Below are 19,081 nucleotides of genomic sequence, written 5' to 3' on the forward strand. Positions count from 1 at the left end.
ACCATAGAAATATTTTCTTCATGATGAGTGCTGCAGTTGCTATGTAGCCTACAGTGGAATTGGCAACACGTTGATTCTAGTGTAGGTGCACTGCTTCTTTATTTCTTTCCCATAATTAGTTCTGGGCATTACGCATTCTCCAGCAGTGATGCAAAAATTACCCATCCATAAAATAAAAACTAGTGACATTAGTTGGAAGAACATAATGCCCTGTATTTTTGATTAGTCATCTGATCAGTCCTGTATGTTTGGTAGTCTTGTAATCAATGATGTTGTAGGCTGCACTTTTCACTTCAGTTAGAAGGTTAGTTATCACCCAAACTCAAAAGGAACTGGAGAGGAGATGTGTGGGGAATATAACACCATGAAAGAAACTGAAACAAAGCCAGGAAAAATAGTGTAAATAGAGATAAGGTGGATAGTGGGAGCCAAACTCATTTTGGAGAGCCAGTTTCCTTTTCTGAACTCTGCAGCCACTTGTATAAGAAGTTGGGATCCAAGTGATAAAGTGGTATTTATGTTCCTGCTGAGACATGATGCCTTAAAATTACACAGAATGACTTGGGTACATAGATCTTTTATATTTATACCCAGTCTGAAAGATACCCTACCTGAAAATGAGAGTATTCCTTCATTTCATAGTTACATCCTGGATGGAAACATGATCAGCTGGCACACCAGATGCATAATTTTCTAAGCTCATGCTTTGGTATTAAGATAAACCAATCAAACTCCTTGGTACATGTCCTGCAATAACCTTCCTACCAAATGTTCAGACTCATTGCAAAACCTACCTTGCACATGCTGCTATTACCACATATGGTTATAATAATTATTGTACAGTTCAAAACATAAAGCTACCATTCGGCTGTACATTAACAATCAGAAGGATTCCTTACAAGCCACTCTTTAAGTATACTTTGGTTGTGTTGAAGTATGTCACCTTCCAATTTTTCTTTCCATTTTGTTTAGTCCATAATTTGCACATTTACATTTGGTTGTCAATTATTAGTATACCTTTAACTCCTACATAAATTAAGTGGTAATTAGTCTGCCAGCAGATCTGGACTTCTATTAGCAATTTGATGGATTTCATGTCACCATTCCCATTGTGGCAGTTCTGGGACTGCTGCACTTTACTGTAAAAGACTCGTACAGTCTCCGGAAAATGCTCACTGAGATAGAGATACCTAGTGGCAGTTACACAGTAAAGAAGTCCCTTGGCAAAAAGCATGCCAATAGCACTGCATGATTTCATACTATAAATGTGAGCTCGAAGTGTCAAGAAACTGCGTTTCTCCCACACTAGTGCAGCATACTCTTGCACTGATTAAGGCAGAGACTTGTACACAGTGATGCCAAAATGTTTCAATAATTATGTTGGGTGTAGCAGTGAGTATAGGTGCTTGATGGAACCCAGCACCTTCCCCTGTAGTTACTTTATGCGCTGGTGCCATCTTAATTAAGTGTAGAATGTGACATTGGGGTAACACTCAGTTCTGCTCCATTGCACTAAGTTTCTAGAAACATGGACAGTCTGTAGGTTGTCCGTGATGTTCAGCCAGCTAATGATAATGGCTTGACTTTTGTCTCTGTTGAAAGGTAGATTCCACTACAGGGTCAAAGATGTTATGTGATCAACCAAATTTTGGTGTTAATGAAGGTGCCAGGTGCTCATTTATAGTCCAAAGACCACTTTATCATCTGCATACAGTGCAAGGTGCATGCGGTCTGCAGTTCAGAGATTGGCTCCAGTACTGACCCTCACTGTGCATTATCATTGATGTTGCTGTGTGAGGAGGATCTGTGCTGGATATGCACAAGGAATGTTCTTCCTTGGCAGCATGTTGAAAGCAGATGGATACCTGACACAGAGACCTCATGACAAAAAGGTGTGAAGAGGTGGCTTTCATGTCACATGCTGTTGAATGTATGAGAGATGTCCAGGAAGACTCAGAGAATTCAGTACTCCACTGAGTCTATCACCTCCTCCACCAATTGCAGAAGTTGATAGCTCATGCAGCAGCCACACCAAAATCTGAACTACTGCCATTTCTGGCAGTAGGCTGATTAGTCAACAACTCTTTGGAAGCCACAAATTTTTTTCTGCCTTTTGAGGTGGCCACCATTTAGGCACATTTCCAAACCTTCATATAGTGCACAATATGGAGCATATCACTGGAGGTGGCTGTGATATATTGGACCACATTCAGGAGGAAGTAAGATTAGGGATTTAATGTCCCTTTGACAATAAAGTCATGAGAGATGAAGTACAAGCTCAGATTATGGAAGGATGGGAAAGGAAATTGGCTGTCACCTTTCAAATGAACCATTCCATCATTTGCATCAAGTAATTTAGGGAAATCACAGTTAGTTGAAACCTGGATGTCTTGACAATAATTAGGTCCATCATCATCCTTGGGGGATGTTCTGAGGCATCAAGGGATCACCAATTTAGTATTGGAGGGCAGCGTGGAGGGTAAAAATCGTAGAGGGAGACCAAGAGATGAATACACTAAGCAGATTCAGAAGGATGTAGGTTGCAGTAGGTACTGGGAGATGAAGAAGCTTGCACAGGATAGAGTAGCATGGAGAGCTGCATCAAACCAGTCTCAGGACTGAAGACCACAACAACAACGACATCCTCCAGAATATGACTAGAGTGTGCCAGCCACTGCACCACCTGACTTGGTGCTGCATTCACGGGCAGCTGCTACAGATATTGATTGGTCAGCTAATCAGTACCTGGAGCCTTTCTGGCGTTCCACCTCTTGTGACGAATGATGTCTATTACATTGGCAGCATGCTGTACAGCTAAAAAATGTGGTAATCACTTTTTGACCAATTGTGTGCTCTGGTTTGTTGATGTAGACGAAATTTGTGGCCTCAGCACCTAGCTGAATCACAGACTCTACTTCCTGAGGTGATGGTATCTTCTGTTGGTGTTTATGGAAATAAGCCTTTATTGTCTGCCAGCAAAGATGTTTTGGGAGCCTTCACCTGATTCCTTTGTTTGTCAACAGTGTTTTTGTTTTCCTATCACAGTTGATCCATTACCACTTCATATGATGGTAGTATCTGTTCCCAAAAGAACGGTTACCGTAGATGACCATGCAGCTTTGCTAGAAATGAAATGATAATTAAATGGACACGCCTAGCTGCAAGCAGGCATTGATGTACTTCATTGGGGACATGTTAAAAATGTGTGCCCCAGCCGGGACTCAAACCCGGGATCTCCTGCTTACATGGCAGACGCTCTATCCACCTGAGCCACTGAGGGCACAGAGGATAGTGTGCCTGCAGAGACTTATCCCTTGCACGCTCCCCGTGAGACCCACATTCACAACATGTCCACACCACTAATATGGCTTCCCGGCCTTTAACCTTCTTGTGCGAATGCACACGCTATGCCCAAACTCGTATGGGACTTGGTAGATTATTCTGCCATGAGTAATGAGTAAGATGGGCAAACATCAATTAGGTGCACTACGAATGTAGTGGTGTGGATACATTGGGAATGTGGGTCTCATGCGGAGCATGCAAGGTATAAGTACCTGCAGGCGCGCTATCCTCTGTGCCCTCAGTGGCTCAGATGGATAGAGTGTCTGTCATGTAAGCAGGAGATCCTGGGTTCAAGCCCCGGTCGGGGCACACATTTTCAACATGTCCCCAATGAATTACATCAACACCTGCTTGCAGCTAGGGTGTCCATTTAATTTTCATTTCATCACCACTTTGTTCCTGGGTCTCTGGGTGGGTGAGATCCATGACAGTCTTAAATTGTTTGTAGCTGTCATCAAGCAGATTTGGTGACAGGTGTTGTGAGTGGTCTTGCCTGACCCCCTGTAAGTGGTGGTAATGCTGCCTCTGCTGCTCGTGTTGTTATCTCCCTTAGGTAATTAACTGATTGCTCCACCTCAGCATTTTTAAATTGAACCACGTGTCTCATTTTGTGTCAAAATGTGAAGCCTCTTGGATGACACCTTCAATATGTTGTGGAAATATCATTTGGAATGGGGTCAAAGTTGATGTTGAAAATTGTCAGCAAGTGGAGAGAAAAATGAGTGTTCAGATTTGATGTGTACAAATACTTTGGTAGCACTTAATGATACCAACATCAGCCATGTTTGGCCATGTGCTGCCTGTTCGGTAGATGGTTGGCTTTTTATGTACAGTACGATGGTGTTGTTTTGCTTCACAATACACAGTTGTGAGAGCAGTTGATGATGTTTGTTATTCTGGAATTCCAGTCTCCATGATCTGCATTAACATCTCCACCAGTGAAAACTTCGCAATGGAGGGACAGTAATTTCATAAAATCAGCTAGTTGGAGTAGACCAACAGGTGGATAATATACACCAATGAAGGTAATTTGTCAGTGTTATGTCTCAACAGTGATGCCTGTTGTTTCCATGGCCTCTAATTGTCATCGAGAAATTGCATAATTTCTTCACATCGCACATGAATGCTGTTTGAATTCCACACACAGATTGACCTCTTATTAATTATGGTAGACATGCTGGTCTGTTTGTTGCACCCTAACAATTGTCTTGATGGCTGTCTGTGCACTGCAGATGCTATTTCCTATGGCAAATCCAACATCAACTGTGTGTTGGTGTTTAGTAACACATTGTTTCGTGGCAGGGTTACTCTGAGGTCAGAAGATGTAGGTATCAAATTGCTTTCGAATGTGGGGTCAGTCGGTTGAAACGACAGCTTTGAGATTAGAGGGCATTATTTAAGGTATTTTGAGATTTTGCTGGCACTGCTGCTCTTTAGGACCTCTATGCTACCACCCAACTTCTTGATCCTTCTTCCTAGTTTGTGTCAAGCAGATGCCACCAAACTTTTTACATTGTGCTCCCAATGACTGACAAAATAACAAGCCTGGGTCAAATTATTCTTGTGAACAGTATTTACAAGCCAGAACAAAACATCTGGGAAAAAAAGCTGAAAAACTAAGTTCAAACTTCCGTGTTACTCATGAGCAAGTGGCATGCAATGCATAAAAACAAGAAGAAACAACAAATTTATTTTATAATAAAGTTATCAATGAAGGCAATGTTAGTAAAAATATAGTACCATCAGATATACTATGCACATAGCCAAATATGACAAACTAAGCAGCAAGAAGAGTTGGTGAGATGTGAATAACTGACATTTGTCTGCCTACATATCACCAATGTTTGGTTTGGTATTACTTATCGAATCAAGAGAATTGCCTTCAGATGTTCATTAGTCACTCTCATTTGATGTTCTGGCTTCTGAAACATTATTTTTGAAAACTTTTACTCATGGACATAATTTGTTTCAAACATTAATGCACATACCACTAGCAAATTCCTTCAAGTTTCGGAAACTCAGTATCATGTAAGCAGCAATAAAATTCAACAAGTTTTTTCTCTTTGCGCTTCTCTTTCAGCAACGCATTTGCCTTCAAAACAATGAGATACAACTGCAGTTCAACTGGCACATCATCTAGGTTACAATCAAACGGATTCTGGAGTGTCACTCTCAATTCTGTCTAGATCTGAAAATCTCTCCAAAAATGGTTATTCAAGTCAGGAACTTTTTTTTCCTTTTTTTTAGAATCAAGGTTGAAACTTCAGGTATTGTAGCACTAAACCCTTTAAAACAGTGAAAATGGGAAAAGTTTTCTCCTTCCAAGTGTGCTTCAAATAATGACAGTTTTTCCTAAATCCATTGATGATTTTGTAGAGATCAGAGATGAGGTTATCTTTTCCCTGAAGTTTCAGATTCAGGTAGGGTTTGATGTTGACAAAAAATAAAAAATGACAACTTCAGCAGCCAGGTAGGATCCAGCAGCAGTGGCCCTGTTCTACCTTTTTCAGTGAGAAAGACAGCTACAGTATTTCATTTGGAAGAATGAAAAAATGAAACAGGACTTTAGTTTGCATCTGAACCACCTTGCTGCTGTGTGAATAGGAAATCATAGAATTAAGAATCACTTTCTTCAAGAAAAGCTTGAAGCAGATGGTGATTGAGTACATGTCATATGAATTTCATGCAGGTTAACACAGGCAGGAGACCATGTACAATGTTTGCAACAGTGGTTTGACAGAGTCTTTACATAATATGACATGATGACACATCCATAGATCCTTGTATACAAAAATATTTGGACCCATATAACAGGCAAATTTTGGAGATGCAACTCTTGACTTACTGTAGTAGGAACAGAGGTTCTTGTGACGGGTGGCAATGTTGCTGCTCAAAAAATTCTGAATGGAGTCTGAGTGGTTCACCATACATGAATTCTGCTGTAGAAGCCCCAGTGTTAGGTTTAACAACTGCACATAGTCATAGAAGCACAGCAGTAGGTCAGATACACTGTATGTCTTGTCACATTCAATGAAATTCAAGTACCATCGATGGGCTGGATGAACTGACGTTGCGGGCCAGATAAATTGACATCACGGGTCGGATCAGGCCTGCAGGCCATAGTTTGGTGACCCCTGGTGTAGAGTATTCTGCTCGCTGGCTGCTAGCAGTTCTTGTCAGCTTAATCACTACTGAGTGCAGGTCGATCCATCTTTAGTGAGACTGCAGCTGTTTATCTTACCATGGCCTTAGTTACAGCTGTCTTCCAAGCAACTTGTGCCAGAGTATGTTACCACTAGAGGAAGTACATGATAGCTTCACACTTTCTATAGCTTGGAAAGTGTTCCTACAGTCAGGTGGTTTTCCCACTCATTTTGTTACGTTTGAAAGCAACTGGTCACACTTATGATCTGCAGAACATGCTGATTACTAACTAGCATGCTCTCCTTCCTGGAATGCCTTCTATTGTAATTTACACAGCATTTCAGCAGGATGCAGAGGCATACTACGTTTCCAGCATCATGGTAGCTGTAGGTTTGAGGTGGCTCTATATAGCCCATAGCATTTCAATAACAACTACCAGTAACAGTGGAGTGTCCTCCTTTGTCTTTGAGGATTTAACTTACCTTGTTCTATCAATAGTGGTGGCGACAGAGTACCAGTTTTATTAGCTTCATGGGTATCACAGTATGCATGTAGTATAGCAGTTGCTCTAATACTACCACCTCTGTGACTTGCAAGTAACTGTTGGACAGCCTTAAGCAAACCTTATATGTATTTTTTGCTCATCAGTTTGACATCTTCACAGTCAGGCTCTTAGTTTTGAGTGATTTGCCACAGCAAGCTGTCTTTAGCAGTAAGTTCTAATGACATGTGGCTGAACACACTGAGGAATGCAAGGGCAGGCACTCAAGTAATTTTTCCAATGTTTTTATCACTGGGATTTTTCTGTGCTTTTGATCCAGTATCTACTCTTATTTTAACATTTATTATTAGTTTCATACTTTTTATGTATTCAGTTCTGTTTATCTCGCCTAGCTCCTCTGGTCATCGTTCCTTCCATCCTCTTTTTTTTCTGCTTTTCTGTACATGAGGGGAAGTCAAGCTGAAACCTTAAATATTTTTTTAAAAATATTTATCAAACAAAAATGGGACACAAGTGTATCATTTTTTGACATTGTCTCCTTGTCGTTCAACACACATCCTCCGACACATAGCAAGTGTAGGGACTCCTCCAAACAAGAAAATTTCTCTGGTTGTTTGCACATCCACACATGTATTGCCTGCTGCGCCTCTTCATTGGAATAAAATTTCTTTCCTACCATCACCTCTAAGTGGTCCAAATATGTGCTAATCACGTGATGCGGGGTTTTGTGGGTGTGGTGGATGTGGCAGAGTATCAAAGTGTGAGGCTGAGCATTGTCATGTTGCAAAATGACAACGTAGTCAGAGGTCCATGTCACTTTGATCTTATTGCATGCCATAGCTGGTTTTTTAACATATTGGAATATGATGCACTGTTGGTGGTGTTTCTGTTAGTTGAGTAGTATTCCAAGACAGCATCTCGTTCATCCAAAAACAGAAGTCAGCAAAACCATCACAGCAGTTGCTGCATCCAGAACTTCTTGGGTTTTGATGATGAAGAATGGCACCATTCCTTGCTTGCTTTCTTTGTTGTGTGTTGGTGGTAGTGTACCAAAATTTGTCTCCTGTAACGATTCTCACAAAGAAGCCATCACCTTCTGATCCAAAGCACCACAGATGTTCTTCACAGACATCAATGCATCACTGTTTCAGTTCTGGAGTGAGCTGCCATGGCACCTATCTTGCAGACACTTTGTGAAACTTAAGCACTTCATGGATGGTGTGATGTGCTGAGCCATAACTAATGTTCAAATTTGCGACTATTTCGTCCACTGTCACAAAGCAATTTTCCATCATGATCTCTCCAACTGCTACAGTAGAGTCTGGTGTCACAACATGGTGTGCGAGACCCAGGCACTGAGTGTCTGTTGCAGAAGTCATGCCATTTTCGAACTTTCTATTGCACTCATACATTTACTGCAGTGATAAACATGCTTAACCACTCTGGACCTTCATCCACAGATGGATTTCATACCTCCACTGCTCTAAAAACATATGACAGAACACTGTTCTTCCTTGATGCAAACCTCAAATGGGGCAGCCATTTTGAACTGGTATTGTGCCCGAGTTTCACTTGTCTATAGTATGCTGCCACCTGTAGGGCCTTCCTTGCATCATTGGTAACTGTACTGTCAACTTAGAGAACAATGGCACAAAATGATGATTTTTTATTATATTTTTACAGTTTTCATTTCACTTCCCTTCATATTTCAGTTTCATCTGCGCTCTACAATCTCTTTCAACACTATACTTTGGCCTTAAGGAAAACATCAGTAATTGGAAATTTGAATCCTAGCCGCCAGTCTTGTGTTCCTTGTGACTAATTTTTTCAGGCACTTGTAAGACCTGGGTACAGTCCCCAGTACTGCCACAGAAATTATCATAGAGGAAGGACTGCAATAGAATACTATTAAAATACTGGAATTAGAAATATGGATTTGAAGGCTGACATTAACAGCTAGGAAAGTGGCATGTAGATCATGTGGCCTGTAGTACCGTTTTCCAATGACAATTTCAACACAGGATGAAACAGTGGGCACTTGGGAGGATTTGTGGATCATGGGATCACAGTAACATGAGAGAGCATACTTTAGTTTACATCTCCTTGCTTTGATTATCATCATTCCATCTATTCAGTACATATACAGATCTGCTTTATTTTTCCTGACCTTCTGTCTAGAGCAACTTCTTTTGCATGAATCAAAGTATTTTCAGAAAATAAACATATATTACCTGTTTAGCCAACCTCAGTTGTTTCTGACCACATAGTTCTTCATAGTAACATTCTTGAATAAATGCTTCGTGGCGTTCTTGTCACATCACATTTGTCAATCACAAGCTTTCAACAACTTCCTCTGTTGTCATCGTATGGACCTGAGATTTTAGTATGCTGTTAGGTACTTTAGTTGGCCAGATTATGTTATGGAGACATCATGAATTCATGGAACTTCCATATTCTACCAAATACTATGTTAATGTCTACGACTGAAGTATGTTCACAATAATGTTGATTTTATTGGATGGAGGATGACTCAGTTGATTTCTCTATTACCTTACATCATCAAATGCCCATTTCCATGCAGCACTGAGGATGTAGCCACTGCCTCAGTTTAAGTTGAGATCAGTGTGTTTAACTATAACTTTAAACAAGACAGAGGTTACAACCTCAGTGCAGCAATGAAATGGGTGCTTGATGCTGAAAGGCAACAGAGAAATCAATTGAGTCACCCACCGTCTAATGAAATCAAGCATCACTACCACTGTTCAACAATCAAAGACATCAGCACAGTCTCTCGTGATGCATGGAAGATCTGTTATGCCTCTATGACATAATTCAGCCAACTAAAGTATCTTATTCCCTTATGATGTCAATGGAGGAAGTTGTTGAAAGTTTGAGATAGCCAAATCTGATGCAGCAAGAACCCTGTGAAGCATTTACTCAGTTAACCACTTTTGATAACATTGTTGGAAACACTGTGATCCACAATGAATTGTAGAATAAATAATAAGTCTTGCTCACTAAAATATTTTTTAAATATTTTATTTTAATGATGACTGGTTTCAATCTTGAAGATTATCATCAGGCCGTTACATGTCTCTGGAATGGATATAACATTTTCCTTAGAGGGAATTAGGAAAAAAAGTTAAAACAACATTTACAACAAAAGTTACAACAAAATATAGAATAAGTGTATGAAATTTCTTTAATCTCTTTTGGCAGTTTATTGTACAGTTTTATTCCTTGCTAGAAAACACTGTTTTGAGTTTTATGTTTATTTTTCTTGGTAAATGTAAGTTGAGTCTAGCTCTTGTTCCATGGTCATGGACAGAGCTGTTTGTGCAGTAATTACCAATGTTATTTTTGATGTGTACAACTGACTGGTAAATGCATTCACACACAGTGTTTTGAACAGATCTTTACAATGAGCTCAACTATTATTTTTGGTTATTACTCTTATGGCTCTTTTCTGGAGTTTGAAAATTCTGTTCATATTTTGTGCATTTGTTCCCCAAAAAAGAATGCCATAGCTAAGAATTGAGTGTACATGTGAATAGTATGTAACTAAAAGACACTGCACATTACACACTGATGATAGGATTCCAAGGGCATAACATGCTGCTGACATTCTGTTTGCTCGTACCTCTGTGTGTTCACACCACTTCACTGGGAATCAATATTGATTCCTAGAAATTTGCAAATGTAGACGAAGCCATCAGTTTTCATGGAGATGGGTTGCATGGGGCCTATTGACAAACTGCTTAGGTGGTAAGACAGGCAAGAAGTCAAGTGATGTACTGGCAACAGACAACATCGGTCACCATGGAGAGAAGAATACCAATGAGTCAAAGACATACTGGCAATGAGCCAACCTGTTCCTGTTGCTTCAGAAGTAATCAGCCTAGAACTCTATGATAATGGTGTATCAGCAGCAAAAAATTGTCTATTAAAATGTCACATTAGTCACATTGTTAGGATGATGAATATTGTATAAGTTCTATTTAAAATTATTTAAAACAAGAGATAAAAGAACAAACGAGTAGTAATCTAATACAGCAAATCATCAAATAGGTGGTAGAAATGTTTCTCTGCAACAGGAGTCCAGGAGTTTGTTTCATAAGTTAAACAGATGCTTTTAGTAATGTGCTTAGATTTAGATTTCTTCAGGGTTGTTTAGCAGGTGCCCCTCAGGAGCGTTATGCAAATATGCAAAAGACCAATTTGCCTGTTGCTTTTCTTGTGCAACAAAAGAGCAGCCTATATTGAATTAAATCCAAAATTATGGCGGCCTACAAATCTACAGATATCTTAAATAACAAAATCCATAATGTGCACTTCCTTTTAGTAATCAGATTTCTCCTCTAATTTATTCAATGTTGCTCATATTTACAGAGGAAAAGCTAAATCTCTTGTGAAATTTCATTTGTGATCGACACCACAAGAAAATTAACTTTCTGATAAATAGAGTAATGCTATGCAGGAATCTACAAATAATGCACAATTTTAATTCTAAAGTCATTCATTGCACAGATGTGTAATTCAGTAAAGCTAAAGACAGAAATTAACACCAATTTTAAACCAGGATAGTATAAAACATATAATTCCTGAGGTTAAAGTTGCAACTAGATCTACTACACTCAACAAGTCCACATACTAACAAAGAGAAAAGTAAACAACAGTTAAATAGCAATCTTCATATTGTAAAAAGCTTAAATAATAAATTGCCATCGGTAAATCTATTGTAACTATGTATGGCAGATAAAGTGAATACCCTTGTCATCACTAGAGAAAGTGAGTATTTATCTGAAACTATTCAATTTTTTAATGAAAATGACTTAAATGAAATTAATTAGCAAAGGTCCAACCTTATAAGTTTCAAACTAAACTTAAGAAGTTAATTGATATTAAAAATTCTTTATTCCTGCCATGAGAAAAGGTCTCTTTGAAAGTAATGAATCCACAATTATTGAACCTTAGGCCCAGATCAAATCACGTGAACAAAATGAGCCAATACATCCAATCATTAATAATATGTTGTCCATCTTACAAACTTAAGAGAAAACTTACTGTAATAATATCTTAAACTCTGCATACACATGCGAAGAATTTATAATATTAAGGATAACTTTGAACTTGTCCAAGCAATATTTACCATACAGATGGTCCAGATGATGCTTGATTTGCCTCATTAGATGTTAAGAATATCAACATCCCAATTAAATAAACTATAGATATGATCAAAAATAATCTACTAAGACATAAAACAATGAGCACAGGGGAAAGAGCACAACTTATTGAATTGTTAGAAAGTACTTTTACATTTAATTATTTCTCTTCCAATGATGTGGTTTAATGTTAAAAATATGCACCAGTAATGGATAATTCTCTACCTGGATTTTTAGCAGAGATTTTGAAATTAAATTCTTTACAGAAAATCCTGAAATTATCAATAAAAATATTTATTACAGGAGATATGAAGACAATACATCATTGTTCTACAAAGGTTCAAAAGATGAAATAGACACCTAAGCTGAAGTCTTAAGTAACATTCATCCAAAACTGTCATTTAATGTAGCACATGAAAATGACAAAAGAATTAATCTCCTTAACCTCAATTACCAATCTTAAAGGCAAACATTATTTTGCTATTTATAGAAAACCTACTCCATCAGATGCTATCATAAATGCTACTTCCTGTCATCCACAGAAACATCAAAGAGCAGTCTTTTTCTTGATAATTCATAGAATGTTAAAGTTCCCAGTAGATTTAAATGAAATTCAAAGAGAAATTGCTATTCTCAAACAAATAGCTATGGCTAACGATTTTCATTTAAATGAGGTTAATTTTTTGTTCAATAAGTTAAAATGAAAGTCCTCAGACTGTTCTGTCACAACTGCTTCAAAATTTGTTAAAATGATGTGTACGGGCAATCTGATTTTAAAAAATGTTAATAAATACAGGCAGAACTTAAGCATTTACCATCAATAACCTCCTCCAAAAAGAGTTTAAACATACAGTTGGCAAGATAGCATATATTTCAACTCTGGTGCCAACAATGTTCTTTGTACGACTGTACCAACAATGCATTGGACAAACAGGTCATAACTTTCTCATCCATTTTAAAGAGCATACAGTGGGTGCTGCTTGAGATAAATTATTGTTTGGCCTGCACAGAAATGAACATTCTATGGCCCGTTTGGAGATTTGGTGTAGTACATTACTGCTCTTTTATCTTTTGTTTTAAATTATTGTAAATACTTTTACACTCCATTTAATTCTTCTCTTACATGTACGCATTTTCAACCATTAAGCTTGTGTATCTTCATTGGTCAGTTGTATACTCCCTGGCGAGTACTGTCACTTCAATACATACTACCAACACTTTAATAAGTCCTCCCCCCCATGAACCATGGACCTTGCCGCTGGTGGGGAGGCTTGCGTGCCTCAGCGATACAGATGGCCGTACCGTAGGTGCAACCACAACGGAGGGGTATCTGTTGAGAGGCCAGACAAACGAGTGGTTCCTGAAGAGGGGCAGCAGCCTTTTCAGTAGTTGCAGGGGCAACAGTCTGGATGATTGACTGATCTGGCCTTGTAACATTAACCAAAACGGCCTTGCTGTGCTGGTACTGCGAACGGCTGAAAGCAAGGGGAAACTACAGCCGTAATTTTTCCCGAGGGCATGCAGCTTTACTGTATGGTTAAATAAATGATGATGGCGTCCTCTTGGGTAAAATATTCCGGAGGTAAAATAGTCCCCCATTCGGATCTCCGGGCGGGGACTACTCAAGAGGACGTTGTTATCAGGAGAAAGAAAACTGGCGTTCTACGGATCGGAGCATGGAATGTCAGATCCCTTAATCAAGCAAGTAGGTTAGAAAATTTAAAAAGGGAAATGGATAGGTTAAAGTTAGATACAGTGGGAATTAGTGAAGTTCAGTGGCAGGAGAAACAAGACTTTTGGTCAGGTGAATACAGGGTTATAAATACAAAATCAAATAGGGGTAATGCAGGAGTAGGTTTAATAATGAATAAAAAAATAGGAGTGCGGGTAAGCTACTACAAACAGCATAGTGAACGCATTATTGTGGCCAAGATAGACACGAAGCCCATGCCTACTACAGTAGTACAAGTTTATATGACAACTAGCTCTGCAGATGATGAAGAAATTGATGAAATGTATGATGAGATAAAAGAAATTATTCAGTTAGTGAAGGGAGACGAAAATTTAATAGTCGTGGGTGACTGGAATTCGAGTGTAGGAAAAGGGAGAGAAGGGAACATAGTAGGTGAATATGGATTGGGGGTAAGAAATGAAAGAGGAAGCCGTCTGTCAGAATTTTGCACAGAGCATAACTTAATCATAGCTAACACTTGGTTCAAGAATCATAAAAGAAGGTTGTATACATGGAAGAATCCCGGAGATACTAAAAGGTATCAGATAGATTATATAATGGTAAGACAGAGATTTAGGAACCAGGTTTTAAATTGTAAGACATTTCCAGGGGCGCATGTGGACTCTGACCACAATCTATTGGTTATGAACTGCAGATTAAAATTGAAGAAACTGCAAAAAGGTGGGAATTTAAGGAGATGGGACCTGGATAAACTGACTAAACCAGAGGTTGTGCAGAGTTTCAGGGAGAGCATAAGGGAACAATTGACAGCAGTGGGGGAAAGACGTACAGTAGAAGAAGAATGGGTAGCTTTGAGGGATGAAGTAGTGAAGGCAGCAGAGGATAAAGTAGGTAAAAAGACGAGGGCTAGTAGAAATCCTTGGGTAACAGAAGAAATGTTGAATTTAATTGACGAAAGGAGGAAACATAAAAACACAATAAATGAAGCAGGCAAAAAGGAATACAAACGTCTCAAAAATGAGATCGACAGGAAGTGCAAAATGGCTAAGCAGGGATGGCTAGAGGACAAATGTAAGGATGTAGGGGCTTATCTCACTAGGGGTAAGATAGCTACTGCCTACAGGAAAATTAAAGAGACCTTTGGAGAAAAGAGAGCCACTTGTATGAATATCAAGAGCTCTGATGGAAACCCAATTCTAAGCAAAGAAGGGAAACCAGAAAGGCGGAAGGAATATATAGAGGGTCTATACAATGTAGATGAAGATGAAATGGGAGATACGATACTGTGTGAAGAGTTTGACAGAGCACTGAAAGACCTGAGTCAAAACAAGGCCCTGAGAGTAGACAACATTCCATTAGAACTACTGACGGCCTTGGGAGAGCCAGTCCTGACAAAACTCTACCATCTGGTGAGCAAGATGTATGAGACAGGAGAAGTACCCTCAGACTTCAAGAAGAATATAATAATTCCAATCCCAAAGAAAGCAGGTGTTGACAGATGTGAAAATTACCGAACTATCAGTTTAATAAGTCACAGCTGCAAAATACTAATGCGAATTCTTTACAGACGAATGGAAAAACTGGTAGATGCCGACCTCGGCGAAGATCAGTTTGGGTTCCGTAGAAATATTGGAACACGTGAGGCAATACTGACCTTACGACTTATCTTAGAAGAAAGATTAAGGAAAGGCAAACCTACGTTTCTAGCATTTGTAGACTTAGAGAAAGCTTTTGACAATGTTGATTGGAATACTCTCTTTCAAATTCTAAAGGTGGCAAAAAATACAGGGATCGAAAGTCTATTTACAATTTGTACAGAAACCAGATGGCAGTTATATGAGTCGAGGGGTATGAAAGGGAAGCAGCGGTTGGGAAGGGAGTGAGACAGGGTTGTAGCCTCTCCCCAATGTTATTCAATCTGTATATTGAGGCAGTAGTAAAGGAAACAAAAGAAAAATTCGGAGTAGGTATTAAAATCCATGAAGAAGAAATAAAAACTTTGAGGTTCGCCGATGACATTGTAATTCTGTCAGAGACAGCAAAGGACTTGGAAGAGCAGTTGAATGGAATGGATAGTGTCTTGAAAGGAGGATATAAGATGAACCATCAACAAAAGCAAAACGAGGATAATGGAATGTAGTCGAATTAAGTCGGGTGATGCTGAGGGAATTAGATCAGGAAATGAGACACTTAAAGTAGTAAAGGAGTTTTGCTATTTGGGGAGCAACATAACTGATGATGGTCGAAGTAGAGAGGATATAAAATGTAGACTAGCAATGGCAAGGAAAGCGTTTCTGAAGAAGAGAAATTTGTTAACATCAAGTATAGATTTAAGTGTCAGGAAGTCGTTTCTGAAAGTATTTGTATGGAGTGTAGCCATATGTGGAAGTGAAACACGGACAATAAATAGTTTGGACAGGAAGAGAATAGAAGCTTTTGAAATGTGGTGCTACAGAAGAATGCTGAAGATTAGATGGGTAGATCATATAACTAATGAGGAGGTATTGAATAGAATTGGGGAGAAGAGGAGTTTGTGGCACATCTTGACAAAAAGAAGGGACCGGTTGGTAGGACATGTTCTGAGGCATCAAGGGATCACAAATTTAGCATTGGAGGGCAGCGTGGAGGGTAAAAATCGTAGAGGGAGACCAAGAGATGAATACACTAAGCAGATTCAGAAGGATGTAGGCTGCAGTAGGTACTGGGAGATGAAGAAACTTGCACAGGATAGGGTAGCATGGAGAGCTGCATCAAACCAGCCTCAGGACTGAAGACAACAACAACACCAACACCACCACCAACAACAACAACAACTACTACTTTAATAAGTCATATGCTTATGATGGGGCACATGATCTAATGCTTCACTAAATACTGACTTACACAACATTCATCATCCTAACAGCAAGTAATGTGATATTTTAACAGACTCTTTCTTGCCACTGTTACACTAACATCATCAAGTTCTGGGCTGACTACATATGAACCAACAGAAACTTCTGGGCTTATTGATGTTCTCGTCTCCATGCTGACCAACAGTGTCCTTTGCTGGTACATCTTTGGTTCATTGATGTTCTTGTCTCAGTTGTGACTGACAAAGTCCATTTACAGTATATCTTTGGCTTGTCATCTGCCTTATCGCATAAGTGCTTTATCAATATGCTCCATGCCACCCATCTCCATAACAACTGATGGCATCATCTACATTCATCTTTACATCACATTTCTATGACTTTGTTTTTATTTTCACTTACTGCTATAAACACTCTTTTAATTAAGAATGATGTTATCAGGCTTAGTTCCATATAGGGGAGAAGTGATTGATAATATCAGAAATAATTAATGGCATTGAAAAAGTTTTAATTAAAATTATCAATATATAATCACTCATCAGAGTAACGCCCGCAGGAAAGCAGCGCTTCAGGCAAATCAAAGAGGGTTTAACGTGGCTACTTTTGTTTATAAATCCTACTATATAAACCATTAGGTGGTATTGTTAGCTGTCTTGTCTTGTTTTCTGCACCCAGAATACATCTACATATCTGCGGCATGCGATGTAGTGGGCATTTCTGTACTATATGCTACGGACGGGATCAGGACACTTTTGTTAAATAGGATCTGTGGACTATACGCAGGGACGTTAAATTGAATATAAGAACAGAATTGGATACTTAACTTTGAGAAAGTAATGGCATACGAAGTTTGAATGACTGTATCGAAGTATAGTAATGGACCACAGTCCTTGCTATAATATATTTGAGTAACTATAAAAATCACGGACATTTTAGTTGCCATAATTGCTGAGAGTAATTGTAGGATCAACCCTCCTTTTCCCTCTACATATAATGCAATCATTCATGATCATTTAATTATTATTGAATATCGTTAATAAAAAACTAAAGTGATTTCCATAATTACTTGTGTATTAGTAATTAATAAATAACATCTAAAGACATTATTATGTATCTTGTATTTGGTAATGTAGCAACAAATGAAGGGTGATTGACTGAGCAAAAATTTAACATTAATTATCTTGAAAACCCAAAATTTAGTTGACATTACAGGAAAGATGTTTGTGGCTGCTCAATCTGAGTTACAGATATAACAGTGAAGCATATACAGTAGATAACAACATAAATATTGTACGTCAGAGAAGTTGACGACAGCAGATTGACAGAGGGTGGCTACACTGCCCATAGATAGCAGTTATTGTTTTCATAACCAATTTCTATTGGTTATCCACATAATTTTTAATTACTTTTTAATAAATGTAACTATAGTGTACAGTGGCCATTTTATGTATTTTACCTGCTATTTTATATTTTTTCATTTATAATACAACTGGGTTGATTATTCTAAGCTTTTTCATGATATCATCATACGTCTCACATTAGACCTATTGGCTCCTTCTGTGGTCATGTTGTATCTCTTGACATACGTCCCTGCTCCACTCAGCATCTCTGCACATAGCTTTCTAAACATTGCTACAAAATTTATTGTACATGTTGTTATTGCTTGTTTCTCCTTGTTCCTGATCACCTCTAAGGAAAATGGTATTTACATTTCAGAGACATGTAATGATCTCACGATGATATTAAAGACTAAAACCTGTAACCATTAAAATAAAATATTTTAAAAATATTTTTGCAATTAACACTGATTATTTATTTTAAATTTACTCACATTATTTCTGTTTGTGTTTCTTCTTTTTTATTCAAGAAGTGTTACACAGGCCATAATCTTAATTCTGCAAATAGCGTATCGGTTCTAGGAATCAATATTGATTCCGAGTTGAAGTGGTGTGAACACACAAATAGCATATTGATTCCTAACATCTTTTAATCAAAGGCTGTAATGACCTGATAAATGTATACATGATGTTTACAAAACTTCCTGGCAGATTAAAACTGTGTGCCGGACTGAGACATGAGACCTTTGCCTTTCACGGGCAAGTGCTCTACCAACTGAGCTATCCAAGCACGACATGCGACCTGTCCTCACAGCTCCAAAGCATGAGATGAGTTACTGGTAGAATTGAAGCTGTGAGGATAGGTCATGAATTGTGCTTGGGCTGCTCAGTTGGTAGAGCACTTGCCCATGAAAGGCAAAGGTCCCGAGTTCAAGTCTTGGTCCAGCACACAGTTTTAATCTACCAGGAAGTTTCATATCAGCACACACTCTACTGCAGAGTGAGAATTTCATTCTGGATAAAGATATCTTTACAGTTTGGTAATTATT

At 38.6% G+C, this 19,081-nt stretch overlaps 1 protein-coding gene and 1 non-coding gene across 2 annotated transcripts in view; one reads left to right on the top strand and one right to left on the bottom strand.

Moving 5' to 3' along the window:
• The window catches only part of LOC126482079 (fatty-acid amide hydrolase 2-like), a 406,337-nt gene that overhangs the window by 385,846 nt on the left and 1,410 nt on the right, over nucleotides 1–19,081 (top strand). The window lies entirely within an intron of this gene.
• Trnat-ugu (transfer RNA threonine (anticodon UGU)) lies at nucleotides 3,207–3,281 on the bottom strand. Its single transcript has one exon. It is a non-coding gene; the product is annotated as a tRNA-Thr (tRNA).

The sequence above is a fragment of the Schistocerca serialis genome, chromosome 5 (genome assembly GCF_023864345.2).
Source record: "Schistocerca serialis cubense isolate TAMUIC-IGC-003099 chromosome 5, iqSchSeri2.2, whole genome shotgun sequence".
Lineage (NCBI taxonomy): Eukaryota > Metazoa > Arthropoda > Insecta > Orthoptera > Acrididae > Schistocerca > Schistocerca serialis.